Source organism: Abramis brama, assembly GCF_963993115.1.
Source record: "Abramis brama genome assembly, chromosome: 13".
Lineage (NCBI taxonomy): Eukaryota > Metazoa > Chordata > Actinopteri > Cypriniformes > Leuciscidae > Abramis > Abramis brama.
The window spans coordinates 12,627,092-12,651,957 of record NC_139975.1 but is presented as its reverse complement, the minus strand read 5'-3'; the positions used below and the strand labels follow the sequence as shown (position 1 = coordinate 12,651,957).

The window sequence follows — 24,866 nt, the reverse complement described above, 5'->3', positions numbered from 1 at the left end:
AGCAGTCCGGTCGAATGCGTTTTCAACTACCTATGGAATTGGTTGAAAGTGGACAAGCTCACCAATTTTTAGACCCCGTTTACACCTGAATTTAGCGTCATCCACTTGCGCCGCAGTAAATTGTTGTACTCATTTGGGAAATCCAGGGGTTGGATGTGTACTATGCTGTATCCAGACCCCATTTTCACCGCTCACCTACCAATAATTTGTTATTAATAATAATCCGTTCTCTATTGTTTCCCCCAAGAAGAATCCCCCAAAATAGACCTAAAATTTCAATGTTGAAGGAGACTTGATCTCAGTAGAATATCTTATTATGGTTTCAAATAAATGTACAAATCAGATTACTGACTAACATGGACTACAGCTCATATAATTACATCAGCCAGAACGCCTCACCGAAAGCACATCTCTGAAATTTAAAATCCTCTTTTATCATGTTTCATAACCATTTCACCCAGTAGCTTCATTAATCATGTCTTTCACCTAAACATCATCGGGCTGTCGTTTTTAAATGGGTTGATTTGATATATGTTTATTCACGGTGGGAATGTGCAGCCTGTGTCTGTGTGTGTGTGTGTGTGTGTGTGTGTGTGTGTGTGTGTGTGTGTGTGTGTGTGTGTGTGTGTGGTGTGTGTGTGTGTGGAGCTCTCTGAATCAGAGTGTTAATTATGAGACTAGGCTCTTCTCCAGACAGAATTCCAGCATTAGTATGGGCTGGTAGTGAAGACTTTAATTTATCCCCCAGTGCATTGGACTGGCAGATCAGCTTCCTCTAAAGTTCATGCTACACAGACCCTACGGCCAGAAGTTGTATTCTTTCCTATTACATTTGAAATTACCCAACGTCTCCAAAATGTTTAACCTCTCTAACTTCATATATACCGTTATAAAATGACTGCTATAGTACTGTTCAATTGCCATAATTTGAGCAGCGATTCACAAGTGCACTTCACTTTACTGCAACGTGAAACACATTAATGATACTGTCATTTCAAGTACTTTGCTTCAACAGAGTCTGGATTAAATAAACTGTGTTGGCGGTTACTTTTGTATGGTATTTAAGTTTAGCAAATTTGTAATTTGTTATGTATGAAATTTTTATAAGATATTTACCTGAGTGATCAAGAAGGTTTGGTACGACTGATTGGAAATATACATTTTGATTTGCCTTGATTTACATCCTGACTCTGAAATTCTATTTAACTGTCTTTATGTTCTGAATATCCTTGTTATGTTTTGGTTCTAAAATAATAATACATTAGAATAAAAAAAAACACTAAATAAGGGAAAAACAATAAGAATAAATAAGGCAAAAAATAAATTTAAGGTACTGTCTAAAATGATCAGATTCATAGTCTTAAGTCAAAGAACATGGAAGAGTAAGGATAGCACTGTTTATATAAATAAACCTTTGGTCAATAAACATAAAATTGTATAATTATATTTCCAAATAATATATATTTAAAATATTTTATGCATATACATATATGTTCATATTAAATATAATAAATATCCACTATTGTCTAATTGAATGTCCCTCTCCCGAATACATTGTGCAACCATAAAGCAAGAAGCAAAATCGTGGCTGTGATGTCAAGGCCTGTAGACTATTTAAAAAAAAAAAAGTGACAATCCCCTTGATAAACCCTGTAACAGAAAACAAGAAAACTGAGCTTGTTAAGTGATTTTATGAGTCTTTAAGAGGTTGTATTGGATATACAACATTAAATGCACTTGAGTGGTCAGCAAACATGCAGGTATTTCTTCATAAAGCCAGAGATGGCGCATACCTTTTAGCTTGAGTTTGACCAATGATGAAGAGCATTTGTATTCTGATTGGTAGAAGTTTTACAGAGGGTCTCTTTGGAGGGGAATCAATCCAGATTTGCACACACACACACACACACACACACACACACACACACACAAGCCTGGTGAATTACCCTAATGGAATATACAATCTGATCTAGCTCGCTCAAAGCAATATGATGAATGGACCTGAAGCTCTTTGGAGTGAGAGTACACAAGAGTGATTGAGGTCCAATCCTTAACAAAGACTGTTGTCAGGTTCAGGGTTTAAATTACAGGAGGCTATTAGCGAAACAAGCCACTGTGTTATTTCTACACATCCTCTCGCCCTCCCTTCTGCCATCTAACTCAACAGGAATAAGTGGGCAGAATCAACTTCGCTGACATTCATCAAGCAAAATGAGTTTGCAGAAGGCAAGGACCCAGCTCACGCTCAAACAAACACTTAAATCGTGCCCCGCATTCAAAGGGAGAAATCTCTCTTTGAACTGCACTTGTGTGTGCATCTGTGCGTTCCTTAATTCTGATAATGGTTTTAATGCAATCAATGTGAACAAAGGCGTCAGTTTGATTCTTTATTTGTTGGTTAAAAGGAGAGAACGAGAGGTCAGGCTTGAAAACGTTCAGTGATTACTGACAGGCAGAGTGTTGCCCTGGTGGCACATTCATTAGTCCAAACCGACCTCGGAAGCTTCTTGCCATTAATAACAGGCAATGGAAACCAAACTGGCACTCATGTATGTGTGAGATTCTGGCTTCTTTGAAAACGTTCTGTGTCTCATTTTAGATTAACCATATGTAATGAGGATGTATAATGTATGAATGCAGATGCTTATATGGGATACCTGCTGTATTCCAGGTATCTGCTAATTGGATGACCAGCACTGACTCACACACACACACACACATATATAACATCATAGGAAAATGAGCTTGTCGATAGCTGAACCAATCAATAGAATTAAAAGATAAAATTTAATTGGCTGGGATGGTGAAAAAAGAAAACTGTGACAAGATGTAAATTAAGAACATAAATGAAATAAAATAATAATAAAAAGAGAGAGAGATCAGGAAACATTATCACACTTTTCCTAATTAATTTTCCCTTGTGTCTTGAGCAGAGCAAGGACATTGTTCAATGACTATTATAGAAACGTCTACCTAAATGATTACCACAGATGTTAAATACTATTGTGGACAAGGACTGAAAAGCAGCACAATGGTCTTCAGAACGCTGAGCATTTGTTTGAATGAACAAGTCTCCAATTGCATCATCTTAGAAGCAATCATAAAGGGATTTTTTTTTTTTTATGCAAATTACTTTTTATGGTAATATTATGTCGTTATGGAATGGCTAGAATGACTGTGTTAGTAGAAATTGTATTTCCATGGTAAAATCTTCTGGGTCTGCTTAGCACCTGCTCTTTTATGTGTTACACATTGTGAAATATCTGTTTGTTTCAGAAACCTCTTTATCACATCATAATGGTTAAAGAAGATTAAAATAGAAATTAAATTAAAATCAAAAAACCCATCAGTTTGAGAGAGAGAGAGAGAGAGAGAGAGAGAGAGAGTTTGCTGTTAAGATTAGATGAACAAAGAAGGATCTTTTTATGACCATTTTAACATTCTATGTGATGTTTTTTAATGATATAAAAATATATATCACACCACACTAATGGAATATGCACATGCATTTAAAACAGGAGGAGGTAGAAGATTGGCCTCCGCCATTTGCTCTCTAATGCAGCAGAAAACAAGAGTAGAACGTTCTTGTTAATGAAGTCACGTTTGTTTCGTCTGTAGATTTAACTCCTCTGGGATTTGCTTTGCAATCAGCTTTGAAGCCAGAGTGAATGTGGCAACGGAAAGTCCCAACGGTCCAAACAGGAAGTCATCGTCAACACCTGGCATTACAAATTCTGACCCTCCCCTAATGCATCCTAGGTAGGCATCTTAATTAGCTCATGAGGATGCATATTCATGAACGCGTTCAGGTATAAAGGGATAATACAAGATGTTAGTTAAGTGCTGTTCACCTTCTACAAACGTTAATCCAAACTCACTTCTAATAAATCATGCAACTCCTGTTTTCCTGCAGGAGAAACTCTGATGGAATTTGTTACTTTTTTTGTTGTTGTTGCACTTTTTGCAATGATTTTGGGATGAAATCTGTGCCATTTTGCAGAATGGGTTTAAAATGTGGTAAAATATGTCAAAGGGAGCTGAGGGCATTATAAAAAAATAGCTAAAATATTTTATATTATTCATAATACATGAAAATGCATGGGAAGGGATGCAATTTGGAAATCTGCATAATTCTGTGTTCCCTATTCTGTGTCAGCCCTGAATAATATGAATTCATATTCAGTGCATTCCGAAAATACAAAATGATCTGTATTTAACAATTTTAGGGTAAAATCAAATGTTATTTGAGGACGAAAAGCTCAGCTGCTCAGTTGAACTCTGGAAATGTTTCGTAGTCCAGTCAGCTTTACTTGTTCTGTTACAGTATTTATCTAATCTTAATGCGATAAGCTTTAGTATGTCAGTGAACACCAGAGCATACCTAATGAAGTAGTTTAAATGCAAATGATTGTCAGATGAAAGCAAATTGAAGTTAACAAAAAAAAAAAAAACTTCAGGGAGTGATGCACAACTGTGCTTTGCACACACATGCACTCTAACTTGATGAAGCATGTGCAATTTTTTTCATGTTTACCAGGATGGTGCGGAAGAAGCATGGGGAATAACTTCCTGTTTCTTGTACATGTGTCCTGCATAGCTGGCAACTCTCATGCTCTGAAAGATGCCGGTGATCAAAAGCATTGAGGTGCCCCTGATTCCAGCCCCACAACAGACTTGCTCTGTCTTTGTTATTCATCCGATTCCTCTTGCATTTGAGATTCCTCAATTAAAACTATTTTTTTAAGATCTAACCCTCTCTTTTAAGTGTGACTCGAATTCCTTCTTATTCCTCTAAGCCAAAGAAAGAACTGAGCGGAATGACAAAAATGTTATCAAAAGTGGGTGAAATTTCTATGCACACAAGCACAGCAAAATTAAAGATTAAATTTGCTTAAAATTGTCAAACACACATTTAAATGACAAATTTCTGAAGGTTTGCTGTCCTAAAATGTGTGTTTGTATATCAAGTGAAACATCACTCATCACATACAGTCAAAACTAAATAGCAGAAATGAGAATAGGGTCAGAAGTATAGAAAAGTTGAAGAAAAATGCATATACAAAATTCATTATTTAGGTAAGAAACAGTCCACCCATTTTCCCACACTCATTTTTGGAGTATGAGAGTCGTTTTAAAAATCCATGACTTTCTTTCTCCTGTGAAACACACAAAAAAAATACATTTTGATGAATGTACTGAAACAAAAAGCATGTATTTGGGCAAAGGAACATTATGATATTATTAAAATGCTCTTTTGTAATAAGACAAAAGACACTCTAATTTAGTTTTTCTCCATTCATTCTGCTAACTGTTCCTAATTTGCTACAATTTGTCAGGTAATTGAGAAAGACTTATTTATGACTTATTTTATGACTTATTTTAATTTAAATGAGCTGGTTGAAATGACACTGACCTGATCATATAAAATGACAGTAATTAAAAGTAAATAATCCTTATATACTAGAGATAATATTTGCTACAGTAAGTGTAGCAATAAACACCTCTGTTTCTCTGAAACACGAAACATGTTCTTAAAAGTCTCTGAACTAATTTCAGAACCATTTGAATCAATTAAAGAGAATTAAATGACTTCTCAGCAGACTCATTGAATTATTTATTGCATTTAATGATCCCAGCGGAATAAAACATAAGTCCAATTTCTCATTCTGAATAATAAGTGATTAAGGGGTGGGGGCATTTCATTAACAGTGCTGTTACTGAAAGTTGGCATTCAATATGAGTCAAGTTATAGAATATTTTTGAGGATAACATCCTCAGTCCCTTTATCACCTAAAGATCTACAATCTTCACTGTGCTGTCGAAATGGAGACAATGTGTGAACTTTTGCAAAACAAATACTTTCACTCACTCAACTTTAAGGTTAGAGTGTAGAGTGTACAGTATCTTCATTTAATAAATATAACTGTAATCTTACATCGTTTGTGAACAAATCGTCCCCTTGGAATTATAAGGTTCTATCTGTGTTCTGAGCAGTTTTGAGATATTGAGCTTTAAAGTTTTTGCATTCCATTCGACTGTGTAGAAAGAACCTTTTTATTTTCTAAAAAAAAAAAGTTCCAAAATGTACACAACTTAAAAAACAACACCACATAATGTAAAGAAGTGGTCACAGAATAAGAATATGTGAATAACTAAATTTTGACAAAAATGTCAGATAGAACCTTATAATTCCAAGGGGACGAAATGCAAAATGGTTATTTTCCATATACAAAGCTAATGAACTTTTTTTTTTTAATCACCCAGTGACAATAACACTATATAAAAAAAACAAAAAAAAAACAGTACATCTTTAAATGAAATAGAGACATCTGTTACTCAAATGTAAATGAAAGTTATAAATATATACTGACATGTGTACATCGTCACCTTATGTGCAAATTCAAAACAAGCCATACTGTATAAGTCTAATATAGTGTTGTCTTATGTTTAGCTTCCAATCATTGTAGTTATAGAATCACTGAATTATTGTGCAATTGCATATTCAATCACACTTTTATTAAGTTTTGGTTGGCATATGGTCATGCATATTGTATTTTAGTATGCACACAACATTGTGTGTGCCTATGCACATATGTGTATTGAGAATCCCTCCAGCAGCCCTCTGGTTAACAGCAGAAATGCGTAATCCTGACATGATACCCTGCAGAACTCTGTCTGAACACTAAACAGGACTGGGACAGGGGGATCAAGGGACTTTGGGAATGGAGAGGTGTCTCTGTTTGCTCCCCTTTCTTCTATGTGAAATGCTCATGGGGAATAGCCTGCCATTCACAACAACACAGCAGAGTCTCAAATCTACATGTGCTTCTGTTAAATATACAAAACTCTGTCAAATATTGTATTTATATGACAGGGTTTAATGCAATCCAAGCAAACTTCAGAAATTATACTGAGAAAGACATGTATGTTAGATATAGCTAGAAAATATGTAGAAAGTCTGTGACTGATAAAAAAACAACAACAACACTAATGTTTATAGGTACGAAATTATATATATATATATATATACATATATATATATATATATATATATATATATATATATATATATATTGTATAATCATGTAACTAATTATATACAATTCAAATTATGTATAATGCAGTTATATGGGACTAAAATTTAAACCTGGAAAACACAAATAAACAATATGACACAAAATGATCCTGATAGATTTAGGATTCGGCACTATAATATAAAGTCCAATAAAAAAACAAGGAGTCCAAAACTTAAGTCCAAACATAATAGCAGTAGATTTCTTACTTACTAAATAAATAAATAACGTTATTTAGAAGCCAAATTCAAAGACACAATTTTTCGATTCACATTGTCATCTCAGTCGTGGGGTCATTAATAAAACAAGAAAATATGTGACACTGATCATGTCTTTTTCCTCTTCCTCACTAAAAGACAGATGTCTGTTAAATTCTAAATAAAGAGTGATACACCATATGTCTCATTTAAATCAACACTGTAATACTATATATATATATATATATATATATATATATATATATATATATATATATATATATATATATATATATTCAACTGTGAAATCTGCTCTCATTCTTGCAAATCACTCATATTAGAAGTGTGCAGCACTATAACTGAGCAGATCCGATTCAATTTGGAATGGCCATATGACAGAAACAGCTGCACACCTTGAATGTATTTAAGTCTGAAAAAATAAAAGTACGTCTCATTCTTATGTTCATATAATGACTAATGGTAGCTCCCCCTCCATATGTTTCTGCTCGTCTGTTTTAGACGTTCCTGTTTGTCTTTCCTAAACATATGCACACAGTCTGAAAGGTGTGTGGTAATTGACAGGTTGATCACCATTTAAATTTAGAGATGAAATTGATCTCTGGGGATGCTGGTTTGCTATTACCAAATCTTAAGCGCTCAGACTTTACTCTAAAGTTTGATTTAATATCTGAGTGTAGGCATTATACCAATATAAATAAATTAAAAGAACACAAATATAAATGAATTAATCTTAATATATAAATTTAATAATAAATCAGAAAGAGTGTAATTAACTTAGTGATGTCTTTACAGGTCAAGATGTTTATAAATGTAATTATATTTTTTCAATTAAGCTAAGTATGTACATCTATTTGTATTTGTGTGTGTGTGTGTGTGTGTGTGTGTGTGTGTGTGTGTGTGTGTGTGTGTGTGTGTGTGTGTGTGTGTGTGTGTGTGTGTGTGTGTGTGTGTGTGTGTGTGTGTGTGTGTGTGTGTAGAGCTCTGTTGAGCACTGAGAAGAACCCACGTCTGCTTGATCAAGTTTAAGCTTGACAGACAGCTGGTGTCTGTGTGTACCATTGATAAACTGATAGAAACACACACACATACATACACGCCATATGTTGTGTTTTGGTTCAGTGCGCTCTCTCATTTGACTGCATGCAGAAGAGAAGGGCTCTAATTGGGTGTTTTTGCAACCAGATGTGCAATAAATTCCGTGTAGAACAAGATTATCATCAGTGGCACTGAAGAGTGAGACAGAGTTATGGCCCCAAAAGTCTATTAGTTCAGCCCATTTGCGGAAAATGGAGAAATAGGATTAAAAGACAGGAACGGAAATGAGAATGAGCAGAGTTTAGGCAGAGGTGCGGGAATCACGGATATCTAAGATGTCGTAATGAGGTGCATTGCCCGTCATTATACTGGGGACGTGATTGCGCTTGTGATTTTTTTGTTTTTTTTGTTGAGATTTTGCTTCATTATTTGGTTTCTCATGAATAAATTTCCTCTTGTTGAGTTTAACGGTGTTTGTAATGGACTGCACAGCTTGACTCGCGTGAGAAGAGAGCAAGCAATCTCAATGGACGCTCTGGCTCCAGTTTCAGAATCACTTGCACATATCAAAATCATTACTTGGCATTTCCCCTGATTGAAAGAGGCTAATTGTCCAATCAGAATGTGATCATGCATATTTATGTGAGCATATATTATTAGCCCGAACAGAGGTCTGTCATGCAGAAAGAACTGGAGAATTTCCCATTTGCGCTGGCGTCGGACTCAGGTTTCAATAAGCTAATAATTAAATAGCCTCAATTTCCAGATGATCTGCCTGGAATCAAGGCACAAGCAAACTGGGACAAGCCCTTGCCTGAAGGTGAGAAGACAGAATGATTTGAATACAAGTCTTTCATTCCATTCGAGAAAATCACATCGCAAAACCCTTTTCACTTAGGCGACCTCATGCAAATCTCATACTCATACAGAGCAGATGCATCATTTTTATTGCCAATTTCTCTCCAAAGTAGTCTTCTTTGCCTCAAAGGGTAAGACGTATTAAAACGTATAAAGATCTGCTCACTAGAGGAGTATGTCCGAGATATGGATATTAAAGGCTGGTGCTACACGTGATGCAGGATTTGCTACTCTCAGAAATAGGGAACTTCAACTCCCCTCTATCCCAGGGTGATATTGCTTTGTGTCCGGACTTCATTGTAGACTCATGGCTGCAGAACTACAACTAATAATTCAGTGTCCATGACAGAGGTCCTAGGAGATTGAGATTAGTATTTCCGTTAGCAAGCCTAGAGCATGACCCACAGCTTCTCCTTATTCCTCTGTTGTTATTCTGTTCCCGAGAACTATTACTTATGCATGCAGGGCATTGAAGCTCTTTAAAGAGAATTTTCCTTATTAATATAGCCCGAATAAAAGAATGTATTGTGGTCCTTTAAAATGAAAAGAGAGATTACAATAAAGTACACTTGGTCCTTGACTGGAAAAAGTACTTTTGCCCTTGACCAACAGTCCTTTGCTTTATATGTGAGATGTTATCCTGAAGAATACACTGGACACAATGAATACAGCCTTGGTAATCTTTATTTGTTATCTGTGGGATTTGCTTTCATGACATTGCCATGTTAAGTTACAGAAAAAGCCCCCCTGGAGCAAAAAGCATTTTGCTCAAGGACACAAGGATGATAGCTAAAGGAGTAGACCATGCGAGTTTGAACCCTTTGGTTATCGGCCTACCTATGTCTTTATGAGTACAGTTTTCTTTCCCATTCTGACATATTTCCTACTGAAAAAGGAAGCAGGACATATTAATCGGCTCTTCTCTGCCAATAAACATGATAATGAAGATGAGCTGAAAAATATGCTATGCTATTTACAACAGAAGAAGCAAATATGACGAGAAAAAAAAAAGAAAAAAAAAATACTGCAAATGGGACAATGGGATAACAGTGTGGCCGTTTAAAATAATTTAATTATAGTCAATATTGACCCTCTGTAGGTGCGTAAACTGAACAGTGCATGATCCAGTAAACTTAAGTAATTTGCTACAAGGTTAATTTAATACATAAAATGTTTGAATAACTGGTTTAATTTTTCACTCTCATCAACTAAAAAATACTATTTCCATAAAACTGACTAAAATTAATGAATGGAACATTAATCCCTGGGATTAGACATGCTGAATCTTTTAGGGCCCTATCTTACACCCGGCGCAATACAGCGGCAAGCGCGATGCAAGTGTTTTTTGCTAGTTTCAGTCCGACGCAGTTATCATTTTCATGTCCTGCGCCACGTTGTTTAAATAGCAAATGCATTTGCGCCCATTTGTGCGCCCATGGGCGTACTGGTCTGAAAACTAGGTGTGTTCTGGCGCATTGTTGGCACGTTGCTATTTGGAGGCAACAGCAATAGACTGTGCCATTGAGCAACTGAAACGTTAGGAATGTGCGCCAATAGGAGGGTCCACAACACGCGTACACTCTGCTTATTAAACACACAGGGACGCACTTACAGCAGCACACAAACATGCCAAATTTTTCAAATAAAAGGATTACAATGTAAAATATTATTATTGTGTACATAAAGATATGGTGGAATCCGGCTTGTCCCGTAGATGATCTGCTTGCGCGCTTTTACCTCGCGCACGAGCAGTTCCGTTTGCGCTCTGGAGATGGCTTCGGTCTTTCCACTATCAAATCTATATCTAGGGACAACCCTTTTAGACCGCCGACCATTTTTCCCGTCGCTAAACTAGCAAAAGTGGATTCGGACATGCCCTAAGTGAACCTGCGCTTTAGACTATGCACTTAGATTGTTAAAATAGAGCCCTTAGTGTTTTTAAATCTTCTCTTAAAACTTTTTTTTTTTTTTTCAGGCTAGCCTATATGTAATTATTTAGTTTTTTACAAATGTCTAAATTTGTTTTGACGTATGTTTCTAACATCTTTTACTTTTTCCACCTAAGAAAAAGCTAAATGATATGGAGCCCCTTAAGGGACATGGTGATGGACAAGGTTCTCTCGCAAATATTTTGGATTCCCCCTGACAAAAAATGCATATATATACATATATATATATATATATATATATATATATATATATATATATATATATATATATATATATATGTGTGTGTGTTTGTGTGTGTGTGTGTGTGTGTGTGTGTGTGTGTGTGTGTGTGTGTGTGTGTGCGTGGTTGTTTTACTATGTTATATTCTTTCCATCACCATGTCTGTAAATTGATGACTAAAAAACGTTTCAAAATTTAAACTGCATTAGTGACACGTGAGTCATAAATATGTTTGTTCTGTTTCCCAGGAACATGAAAGACTGCAAAATTGAAATGCATACTTCTGTTAATTTAAAAAGTGAATGCATCACTTTTTAGGAGTACACTAACATATAAATTACATCAAAGCAAACAGACATGGATTAAAGCCACAAAACTCACATTTTAATACTAAGCTACACCACCCACACAGTACACAGTGGATTGGACTGAGTTACACTCTGTATTAAATTACACCACATTAGGATGTAAGCAAAATTGTTTAGAGCTTCATCGTCTTGTTTTCTGTCAAAGCCATAATTCAATAGTAGTTAGATTTAGCACATAAAATGCAGAAAAAATTTCTTCAGACATTTTTCAGAGCTGATAATTGTAGCAAAACGATTAAAACTGTCCCAGGAAATATGGACAATTACAGATAAAACCCTGTATTAAAACTCACACATTTACAAAAACACATAACACCTGCCTGTTTTTATGAGTGGCACTTCACAAGTTTGTCAGCTGCGAAGGTCTCTCCATATAACCAGGAGATTAAGCTTCCTCTAATACAATAACATGCTAAAAACTTCATGTTCTATTCATACTGAGTGCCCATGTGGGCACTTGTGATGCCCTTTATTTGTGGCATATTAAAATGGAAACTTCTGGTACTTTTGTCTTCATGCCAACAGACTCAACCTCCCACATGCATAACAAATAGATCAAAAAGGGGGGGCAATGAAGAAGAAAGGAAGAAAAACAAGCAAGGAAAAAAAAAGGAGAAACAAATTCCATCTGTCCCGATTTAAATGTGTTTTGTCACAGGCTGCAAAGGTGCCTTTCAAAACTCCAAAAGGTGACACTCCTGGAAAGTTCCTGTGAATGTGTATGTGCGTATGGTGTTTAAGTAATCGGATAATATGGAATTCAGTGTACACCTGTTAGACAATAGCAGTCAGGGAACAGCATGCATGCAAAACAAAGTCTGAAAATAAATAAAAGAGTCAAACAGGCCAGCTGCACACATGGTGCTTGTACAACTAAAAGGCAAAGGTCAAGTGGACATCTGAAATCACAGGTCATTTCCTAGGAATTTTTCTGACAGCTCAGACTTAATTTTCACGAGGTCAAATGCTTAGTCTCATCGAGGGCTAAAAATGTTTTCTGTTTACATTTACTCTTAATGGTGACCTGAAAAGTCCTTGAGAATCCTGCCAAGTTTTTTTCTCCTGATAAGTTGAGAAATTCAGCAGGACGTGAGAACCACATTCACGTTTTTCTTTTAGATAATGTTTGCTGCTTGTCTACATGATCATTTGGCACTTTTCTACACAGGCCTCACAGTATGTCACAATATCAACTGCTGCTTTCGAGTCTGTAAATGACTGATCAAGGCACTGAAAATAAATTGAAGAACCCAAGTGTGAAGTGAGAAAATATAAATAAGACAACATATTTACCCCAAAACCAGAAACCGACTCCCAAGCATTTTAGTGACTGTCATCACATCCTGGTAATGTCATTTACGCTCATATGCCTAGAAAGGACCACCTCCCTGCCTGGTTTTGTGCCGGCGAAATGGACCGACAGCCGAGACCTGCTGGCTTGCACATTTTATACAGAAACCCATCAGGCATGACAGGGGCACCTGCAGGGAGAAGAAAGAGGACCCCTGTGAGTTTAATCACCTCTAATACAAGATTATCTAGGTGCCAGAGAACATAATCTTCCCCAAAATACATCACCTGTCAACAGCTTGCACAGAACATGATCACCCCCTTCCAAAAAACATCAGCTCTTAATCGGCATTGAAGTCACTCAGCTGGAAAATCACAGAGAACGCTTCCACAGTGTTATTTATCTTGCTGAAAAGTGTCAGATTGTCCTTAAAATTGTAAATTTCGAATGCGGAAAAAGTCAGAAGAGCCAGCTGGATTAACAAAGATTTGTTTCTGTGCTCTGCAAGACAACCAAATTGAAAAGACAAAAAAAACTAGGTAAAATAATGCCACCCATTGCGATAAACTTTAAAAACTATTAGCCGATGCTATTTGTACAAAGTGTAATTTGTCTGAGGAATGACAATTAGTGAAAATATTGTAACAAGATGGGCTATTTGCAATTAATAGTAGAACAAATGGTTTCTAATGGTTCTTAAGTAAAAATAAAAAAACTTCAAGTCAGAGCTAAAATAGTGATTAATGCCATCATATTATTTTAAGTATACTGTACTTACAGTAATGGCCAATACAAACAGCAATCTAAACAAAGATACCTTTATATGTAATGCTCAAAGGACAGAATTTTTGTTAGCTTGTAACTCAAAGGCATATTACACTTCTGTAGCAAAAATGACTGTGAACCTGGTCTTTATTATTTCATTCAGTAGCCGATCATGCCTCTCCTACTTGAACCGCTGTGGGATAACTTCAAACACTCTGCTGTGCTGTCTTTATCAATGTCTTTCTCTTTTGCTCATAAATACACATTGCATCAGTATGGCATCAGATTCTCTTCCTTTCTCTCTCTGTATTCAGGTCTGATCACTCCTCCACTTTTTTGACCCCTCTCCCACTCTCTCTTGTGCCCTTTCTGAACAAAGAGTGGCTGCTCATTACTGAGGAGAGCAGACAGAGGGGAGGTGTCAGACCTCAGCTCTTTATCCATGAGACTAGAGATGGATAAATCAAAGCAGCGTGCTGCTCACATACCGAAATAACAGCCATCTTTACACTGTTTGTGAGGTGAATAAAAGGGAGGAGAGGGACCCTTTTCCAAATGGAGAGGTGTCAATGTGAGTAATCTGAGATTTTCAAATGTGTACTTTTTTTTGTCTGTGTCTAAAAGTATGTCTCTCCTGTTTCAGCGGAGTATTTGTGCATAACTTAAAATAAATAAATAGCTTTTTAATTACTAACTGCTATAATTTTGATTGGTGGCTGGAGGTCATCATGGTGAGAAATTACATAATGAAAACAGGCAATGAAAATAAAAGCAATTTCAAAAACATATTTTTAAAAATTAAAAATGGTAAAATGCTCAATAATGAAAATCCATCCTGATGATGAATGAATTCAATGTCAATATATTGCATTTAGTTTTTTTTTGTTTTTTAAAGGGGTCATAGACTGGATTATTTTATTATTTTATAATGTTTCCTGGGGTGCCCTTATAATGTTAGTATGATTTTAACATTTAACAAAAAAATTTAACAAATTTTAACATGCAAATTGTCATAATTTATAAATAAAAGGCATTTTTCCAAGCCTGATTTTAGCCTCTGATTTGAACGCTCTGTTTTAAGGGGCGTGTCGGCTGTGAGACTTCAGTGTAAACACCCACTGCTGTGATTGGCGGACATGTTTGCATATGAAATAGCTAGTATTACATGTGTAACTCTCTCGAAAACTTTTACTACATTTTTACTATAACAGCAATCAAGATAAAGGAATCATGAAAAGTATTGATCATAATGATCTATTCCCATCACATGAAAGGTTGCAGTGATGAGCATTGAGCAGATGACAGACAGTCTGTTGATTGCGTATGAAATTACACCTCTGGGTTTCACCAAATAACAATGCAAACATGATGTAAATACAGTAAAAGCTCATGATTTTGTGATGATTGATTTCAACGAGTTTTGGCAAGTGTCCAGATAAACACGCGCTGTTTGATTGACAGCTTGGGCAACTGGAAAGGGAGCGTTCTTTGATTGCTTTCTTTATATACAGTGAGGAAAATAAGTATTTGAACACCCTGCTATTTTGCAAGTTCTCCCACTTAGAAATCATGGAGGGGTCTGAAATTGTCATCGTAGGTGCATGTCCACTGTGAGAGACATAATCAAAAAAAAAAAATCCAGAAATCACAATGTATGATTTTTTAACTATTTATTTGTATGATACAGCTGCAAATAAGTATTTGAACACCTGAGAAAATCAATGTTAATATTTGGTACAGTAGCCTTTGTTTGCAATTACAGAGGTCAAACGTTTCCTGTAGTTTTTCACCAGGTTTGCACACACTGCAGGAGGGATTTTGGCCCACTCCTCCACACAGATCTTCTCTAGATCAGTCAGGTTTCTGGGCTGTCGCTGAGAAACACGGAGTTTGAGCTCCCTCCAAAGATTCTCTATTGGGTTTAGATCTGGAGACTGGCTAGGCCACGCCAGAACCTTGATATGCTTCTTACAGAGCCACTCCTTGGTTATCCTGGCTGTGTGCATCATTGTCATGTTGGAAGACCCAGCCTTGACCCATCTTCAATGCTCTAACTGAGGGAAGGAGGTTGTTTGTTCCCCAAAATCTTGCAATACATGGCCCCGGTCATCCTCTCCTTAATACAGTGCAGTCGCCCTGTCCCATGTGCAGAAAAACACCCCCAAAGCATGATGCTACCACCCCCATGCTTCACAGTAGGGATGGTGTTCTTGGGATGGTACTCATCATTATTCTTCCTCCAAACACGTTTAGTGGAATTATGACCAAAAAGTTCTATTTTGGTCTCATCTGACCACATGACTTTCTCCCATGACTCCTCTGGATCATCCAAATGGTCATTGGCAAACTTAAGACGGGCCTTGACATGTGCTGGTTTAAGCAGGGGAACCTTCTGTGCCATGCATGATTTCAAACCATGACGTCTTAGTGTATTACCAACAGTAACCTTGGAAACGGTGGTCCCAGCTCTTTTCAGGTCATTGACCAGCTCCTCCCGTGTAGTTCTGGGCTGATTTCTCACCTTTCTTAGGATCATTGAGACCCCACGAGGTGAGATCTTGCATGGAGCCCCAGTCCGAGGGAGATTGACAGTCATGTTTAGCTTCTTCCATTTTCTAATGATTGCTCCAACAGTGGACCTTTTTTCACCAAGCTGCTTGGCAATTTCCCCGTAGCCCTTTCCAGCCTTGTGGAGGTGTACAATTTTGTCTCTAGTGTCTTTGGACAGCTCTTTGGTCTTGGCCATGTTAGTAGTTGGATTCTTACTGATTGTATGGGGTGGACAGGTGTCTTTATGCAGCTAACGACCTCAAACAGGTGCATCTAATTTAGGATAATAAATGGAGTGGAGGTGGACATTTTAAAGGCAGACTAACAGGTCTTTGAGGGTCAGAATTCTAGCTGATAGACAGGTGCTCAAATACTTATTTGCAGCTGTATCATACAAATAAATAGTTAAACAATCATATATTGTGTCTATATCAAGTGTAAATAGCAAATATACTATTTACTCAAACTGTCAATAAATTAACACCATACTAATACTGTGTTTGACCCCCTTTCGCCTTCAGAACTGCCTTAATTCTACGTGGCATTGATTCAACAAGGTGCTGAAAGCATTCTTTAGAAATGTTGGCCCATATTGATAGGATAGCATCTTGCAGTTGTTGGAGATTTGTGGGATGCACATCCAGGGCACGAAGCTCCCGTTCCACCACATCCCAAAGATGCTCTATTGGGTTGAGATCTGGTGACTGTGGGGGCCATTTTAGTACAGTGAACTCATTGTCATGTTCAAGAAACCAATTTGAAATGATTCGAGCTTTGTGACATGGTACATTATCGTGCTGGAAGTAGCCATCAGAGGATGGATACATGGTGGTCATAAAGGGATGGACATGGTCAGAAACAATGCTCAGGTAGGCCGTGGCATTTAAACGATGCCCAATTGGCACTAAGGGGCCTAAATTGTGCCAAGAAAACATCTCCCACACCATTACACCACCACCACCAGCCTGCACAGTGGTAACAAGGCATGATGAATCCATGTTCTCATTCTGTTTACGCCAAATTCTGACTCTACCATCTGAATGTCTCAACAGAAATCGAGACTCATCAGACCAGGCAACATTTTTCCAGTCTTCAACTGTCCAATTTTGGTGAGCTTGTGCAAATTGTAGCCTCTTTTTCCTATTTGTAGTGGAGATGAGTGGTACCCGGTGGGGTCTTCTGCTGTTGTAGCCCATCCGCCTCAAGGTTGTGCGTGTTGTGGCTTCACAAATGCTTTGCTGCATACCTCGGTTGTAACGAGTGGTTATTTCAGTCAAAGTTGCTCTTCTATCAGCTTGAATCAGTCGGCCAATTCTCCTCTGACCTCTAGCATCAACAAGGTATTTTCGCCCACAGGACTGCCGCATACTGGATGTTTTTCCCTTTTCACACCATTCTTTGTAAACCCTAGAAATGGTTGTGCGTGAAAATCCCAGTAACTGAACAGATTGTGAAATACTCAGACCGGCCCGTCTGGCACCAACAACCATGCCACGCTCAAAATTGCTTAAATCACCTTTCTTTCCCATTCTGACATTCAGTTTGGAGTTCAGGAGATTGTCTTGACCAGGACCACACCCCTAAATGCATTGAAGCAACTGCCATGTGATTGGTTGATTAGATAATTGCATTAATGAGAAATTGAACAGGTGTTCCTAATAATCCTTTAGGTGAGTGTATATACACAAGCCCTTACATTGTTTAAATGGCATCCCCTTCAAATAACATATCTAAAGAAGTGTGAAGTAAAAATGTTGTCTCTAATTACCTTGCACAGGGTCGCCTGAACCGATTGTACCAGCATTTAATATGCAGATAAAACTGTAACTGTCAGGCGTCAGAGATGACAGGCCCCTCAAATGTGATATGAAGATTTAACTTGTTTTTATCTTAATTTAATGAGCCCCCAGTAGGTCTTCATATCAGTCTTATCAGTCCTGATTGCCAATGAAGATTATAATAATTGACAGAAGATCTGACTTGGTATTCTGGAGCGAGATGGGAACCTTGCTATAACCAGAACAGGCTGTATAATGGATGAATAGGAAATCAGTCAGTCGAAATCTGACTGTGTGTGCCCTCACCCCCTTCCCCCCCCACACTTTGTTCAGATCCCATCATAAAATATTCAGAGAGTTGAAAGTGTTGGTGGATTCAATTATGCATACTTAGCTGTTGTTTATTTAGTAGGGAACATAATTGCACATAGCAGCACTTCAAAGCCTATTAGTACACCACAACCCATGGTCAACTTTCAATCAAAACTACTGCATCCCTTTCCCAGGGAGAGAATGCAGGGGTAATGGAATTTTAAATCTGCCTAGGAGATGATTGAAGAAAAAAATAAGTAGAATTTGCCTGACTTCATTGGCGTTTGTTCATTTGATATTAAACAAAAACCTTTTCCCCAATGAATCTTGTTCTCTTTGTTCAGCAGAGAAACAGGAAACTGGGTTTATTGTGTAATTGCTCTGCCAAGATTGTTATGAGGACTCTCTCAGCAACTCAACAGTGCAGGTGTTGGACAAAACAATGGCATGAATTTTCACAGGTTTGCCATGGACATCTGGACCAACAGCAGGCCAGGTGCATCTTAAAACATCTGAATACACAATGCCACAATCCTTAATCACTTTCAGTTGATGCTCCATTTATGGTGCCAATCCATTTCCATTTCCACCCTTCAGCCTTTGTAGTCATTGTGAAGCCGCAGTCAATCCCGACCTCTGATGGGAGATTAAACCACGGCATTCACCTCTCCGATTCCAGAAAGCTTCATGCTAGCCCAGAGACATGCCATTAGCTACTTTTCGAGTGCCAAAGTTTGGTAGCTTCTCTTGTGTAAGTCAAACGGTTGCCAGGGGAAACAGACGGCTGCCACCCCACAGCAAAGCCCCCTGTCCGCGAAATCCCATCAATATATTCGTGGTAAGAGCCTGGCTCCCTAACGTCAAGAGTCACAGGCCCACCTGCCGATTTAATTGTGATTTACACCATTGCACTCTGCAAATTGTTATGTCTGAGACGCCTGAGCCTTTAAGCCACGTCGATTATATTTCTTTGGCTAAAGGCTGTCAATCTCTACCTCTGTTTACCTGCAAGGCTGATTAGCAAATGTGTCAGTACCGGGAAAACCCTCAAATCAATTTCCTTTTGGAAACCCAATCCTCAAGGCTTCTGTCTTCACTTACCGCCCGAGCGTATATGCTTGCATGAGCATGTGATTGTTTAAGACCTTCTGCGGAGCTTTGTCTTCTCCTCCTGACCTCCGACCCCTCGTTCCTCCCCCTGACTGACTGCATGGGCAGGCAATAACGCGACCTCTGTCAAGCGAAAATGCTTTGCGAGAGACATGCGTGGCCTCTCACGTGTTTGCTCAGATCCTGCCCAGAAGAAGCAAACGGGTATATGACTAATAAAGCGAACTCATTCTTTCATATTAAAACTGCAATCAGGCCATCAAAAGGAATTTCCAATCATCTGTAATGGTATCAGTATGCACACTTATGTGAAATATTGAAGGACAATCCGCTGAGGAAAAGTCTAGCCTTTAGTGGCTTCATTTTAGAGGTTAATCAATAAGACTCTCATATCAGAGTAAATAAACCAAGGCCGAATCAATAAGACTCTCATATCTGCCATCAGTTGTTTGTCAAGAGCGGAACAGCAGCAGGCTTAGCAAGTGTAATATTGTTGTTTGTGGAGAGCTGAAGTATGTTTGGTAGCAAGCCGTCATCCTCTCTCTCATTTTTTAAATGTGAACACTTTTTATGTAAATGCTCTGGACACTACGTACAGTACGCACAAACTGACAATCTGTAAAAAAAAACAAAAAAACAGTTCTTAAAGAATGCTGTGGAATGATAAAGCATGTCTGATTGGTCTGAGGCATTTGTTGATTATTACGTTAGCCTCTACTGCCAGAATCACACACATGCTGTGTGCCAACGTGTTGAACTGCATGCTGGGAGTGGGGCATCTGTGGCACTTGGCTGATGTAATGCCACTAGTGGGACAAAATGCTATGGACAGATTTGTCGCTTGGCCTTTTCCAACCTTCTGCCTGTATCTTCTCACTTTGGGATTTTTCCTAAAGACTGTTTCTCCATTTTTCTTACTTAAAACCAAATTAAATTGGCTGTAGCATTAAAAGAAGTGGCCAAATATGAAAGATTAAGAAACAAAATGGATTTATATGTCGTTTGGGCAATATTAAACAAGGATTTGAGCTGCTGTAAAGTGTAACAATGCCAGGCCGTTGTGCCCTCTGCAGGCATTTGTTATAATACATAATGTACATAAGATGATTGTTTATATTATGTATATTATGTATTTAAGTGTTGTTCTATAAAACTATGATTATTTGCTTTTGATACTTTATTTGAACCAAATATTATTGCCTCATTGTTATTATATCTGTATTTTAAGTCATTTTAAAGGCTAAGTCTTTGTTTAGGTCTATTTTTATTACCACAAAAAATATCTCGATACTACTCGATTAATCGTCAAAATAATCAACAGATTACTCAATTACCAAAATAATCGTCAGTGACAGCCCTAATTACCTTATGCATTAGATAGCAAGAACTAACAATGACCAATACTTTTACAGCATTTATTAATCTAGGTTAAAGGGGCTATATGTAAGAATTTTCATGTATTAATTGCTTTTTTATTGTTAATGTTTGAACAGCTGGTAACAAAACTTGAAACTAAAAAAAAAACTTAACCTTTCCCAAATTCCTAGGTAGGCTATGAAAGCCTGTAGACTGATTTTTATGTGAATTTATTTATTATTTTTTTTCCAGGAAAATCAAAAGGATCTGAAGGTTACATGCAACCCCAAGAACGTTCTATGACACATGAAACTAACACATGTATCCCTGACTGGGAAAGTAACCAGCCGAGAGTGAGGGAGTCAGATTGGCGAAGGGATGCGGAAGATAGGCAAGTCGGCTATGTATAAATATAGGCCTCCTCTCATGCTGATTCGATAGATCACTGATTCTCAAAGTGTGTTACGTATGCAGAGGAATCACTGAATTTCGCACGTATGATCAAACTGGTGTGATCAAAAAATTGTCATAAGTGTATTGTGATTGTCAAAACATTTTAGTAACTAAACTGAATTTTATTAGGTTTAGTGACAACATGTTACAATGTTTACATGGTACAATTTCTGGTAAGCTACGTTTTTTTTTTATTATTGCTTGACACAAATTTCACGATTTCAATTCAATTAAATTCTTGTGATTTGATTTAATATTGACTCATTTGGATAAATATTAGGTAAACAAGATAGGCCATAATTTTTCTCAAGAAAAAAAAACCTCTCTATAGCTCTTTTTTTCTAGCCAACTAACGTGATAGCATATTATGGTCATTAAATGGCTTTCCTGTTATTTGACATAATTGTTCTCCAGCTATTTTATTGACCCCTTTCCGCAGATGAAAAACACTGATTGATCGATATCATGTATGAGGAATATACATTTTGGTAAGTTGTACTGTATCTTTCAACAGTGTTCGTGTTTATTTACTATTAGCTAGTAGAGATGATCGGTTCGCGTGCCGCTAGGGATCTGTCACGTCACATTTACAAGCGCCAAAACGGTATAATTGTTTGAATGTTGTAATAAAATTGACAGAATCTGAGAGCTGAGATTTTTATATATATATATATATATATATATATATATATCATAAGTAACCTGCTCTGTCTAGTCTGTCGGTCTCCGTGTCCTCTTGGCTTCGTGATTTTTCTGTGCGTGAGAAAATGGATGTGTGGCCTGAGAACGTGTGAAAAGTGTCAATCGCGTGAGTCTCACGATGAATGCATGAGAGTTGGCAGCTCTGCAGATCCGATTCTCTGAACTTCGTCTGCGGCACAAACTAACATGGCGCCATTCATTACGCATATAGCTCAACTAATGCGATCGTTATAAAGGTGTTTAAACAACAAAACACTTCCACATGCACATATTTGACAATCGGAATATCAGATATTTCATGCTATAGCTAGCAAATTTGTGAATATTTTGAATAAAAAAGGAAATAAAAGCAGAGCATCAGTCATTCAGCGCTATTTTGGCTACGCTGTGTCACGTGACAAGCCATGGAAACAATAAAGTGATAAGTTCTAAATAATGGTCGCCTTGAAAAACTCACGGGGGTCAGCCAGAATATTTTAAATGTACGTGTTAAAATGTTAAATATGAATACACAGCCTGTGTTCATTTTTTTTTTTATTATTAATTACAGTACTTTTTTTTAAACTTAATATTTTAAGTACAGTACAGTTTTTATTTAACTTCTAAGTACAATACATTTTCATAATATAATATTTAAGTGGGCTACAGTTTTTATTTCACTTTTAGGTGCAATACATTTTAATTTAATCATTATTTTAGTTTTGTATTTACCTGTATCTGTATGTAAGTAGCACCGTGCAGTGTTAATATTCAAACTGTGTTTTTACAATGTTTAAAGTGACTTGCAATAATAGATATATTCTTATTAGAAATAAAACTGCCTCATTTTTGAGCTGTGCATAACTGTAGCTTAATAGTTAGGCCTATTACGCTACTGTATTTTCATATTGGTTATTATGGTGGTACTTGGAGAGCCACATATTTTCTGAGGTGGTACTTGGTGTAAAAAGTTTGAGAACCACTGAGAAAGTTCATTTGAACGTGTTACTCACAAACTTTTTAAATACCTCATCTGTCAACGTGATACCGGTGAATTAACAGTAAAAACAAAAAAATATATACTTAAGTTATAAACTATCAATAACTCTTGTCCCACCATTGACGGAATTTTCCTGCTTTCCATGTTTAAACTGTTATACGGTAGGGTGCGCTATGACATCTTCTGAAAGAGTACTGAATCTCCTGATCAAAACAACATGCGAAGAATATACAGAAACAAGTGATATCATATTTAATCATATGCATATGTACAATAACGTGATCACCAACATTAAACGGCATATAAATCAAAAATGTTTATGTTACTGAATGAAATGTCGACCCAGGACGAGCTCTAGGACAGTGAAGCTTTAGGGGTGTTGATGGACTTGGGGTGTTTTCTCATCTTTTTGCTCAACATGTTGCTTTTTTTTAATGAAACTTACCCATATTCAAGTGTCGATTAAAAAAAGAATGCATCAAGCAAGAATAAAACGTTTTTGTTGTTGTTTGTTTAAAAGCAGAGGCTTTGTTCTTTCTTTTGACATATTGCATGTTCAGATATTCATACAACAAAATATTCTGCATGGGGGCCATGAACATTTTTTGAAAATGATCAAAAACACTGGCGGTGGCTGTCAATTAAAAAAAAAAAAAAAAAAAAAAAACGCTAGTGGGGAAAGAGTTAACATGAACCTATATAAATCCTGCCAAAACATTGTTAGTTTATTGTGGTTATTCAAGGTACCTTAATAACATATTAAAGAGAAAGTTTATTCATTCCCAAAAATGAAAACTCATCAATTACTCATCCCCATGTCATTCTAATCTCTTATGATTACGCTTACGCTTTGATGCTTTAATTCATATTATGAGAGTTAATGAGTCCCTAAACTTTCAACCATATTGCAAGTTTTCTAAAGCAATGTGATCACTTTGTATGATGAACAGATTGATATTTAAGTTTTCAAATTAAAAATTTCTATTCAAACCAAACATGGATCATCACATGCATACACAGATTACATTAAATATGACAAAATATTAGCATATCAAATGACCAAATGACAGATTTTTTTTTAATCTTAGGGTGAACTATCCCTTTAACTAATGTTAACAAATCAAACCTTATTGTAAAGTGTTGCCACATTTTTGTCATCTTTTAGTCAGTACAATTGCAAGGAGAAAAATCCCTTCAAGCTATAAAGGGTAGGCTACTATTGCACTTTATACCTCTTTCCTGGGAATTGTTCTGTATTTGCGCTTTCTGCTACAGCTCTACTGAGACCGGTTTATTGTTTATTGTTTTCATTTGTGGTTTTTCTGCCTTTAAGACCATCCAGATAACACTGCCAAAAGTGTCCAGGCCCTGTGTCAACAGCCACCAGCCATGAGTCTGTCACAAACCACCGACCCCCCTCCAACTCCCGCCTCTACCCATCACACCCTCCAATTTCAGGACTGTAACCCAAGCCTGGCATTCCATCTGTGCAACTCTGCACCTCCTCACCCTTCTGTCTGTCCATCCAAAAAAGCACATAGTGAGGTGACAGAGGGAGCCAAAACAGTGCATTATGTGCACACACATCCAAACCAGCCCTGCGTATGAAAACTAATCTAATATCACAGGACAAACTATTAACAAGCTAAACGTACAGGCATATTATTATAACTCTCTACTTCTAATTGCTCTTGGTTACATATAATTGTACATGTAATTGTATGTGTAAAATCAATGCAGTACAATTGCATCATGACTGCTGAGACAATGTTTGCCTTTAGAATTTAGAAAGCTTAATGTAAACCTTTCTTCTCTAATGAACTTGGTGTGTGTATTTTTTTTTTTCCA

The 24,866-nt window shown here is 37.0% G+C and overlaps 1 protein-coding gene across 1 annotated transcript in view; it reads left to right on the top strand.

The window, feature by feature from the left end:
• Positions 1-14,308: 14,308 nt before the first annotated feature.
• LOC311094501 (uncharacterized protein) overlaps positions 14,309-24,866 on the top strand; it is a 104,779-nt gene continuing 94,221 nt past the window's right edge. Inside the window, exon 1 of the mRNA XM_084132496.1 lies at positions 14,309-14,349. The gene's annotated coding sequence lies outside the window, so the exon portion shown is untranslated. The remainder of the gene's footprint in view (positions 14,350-24,866) is intronic.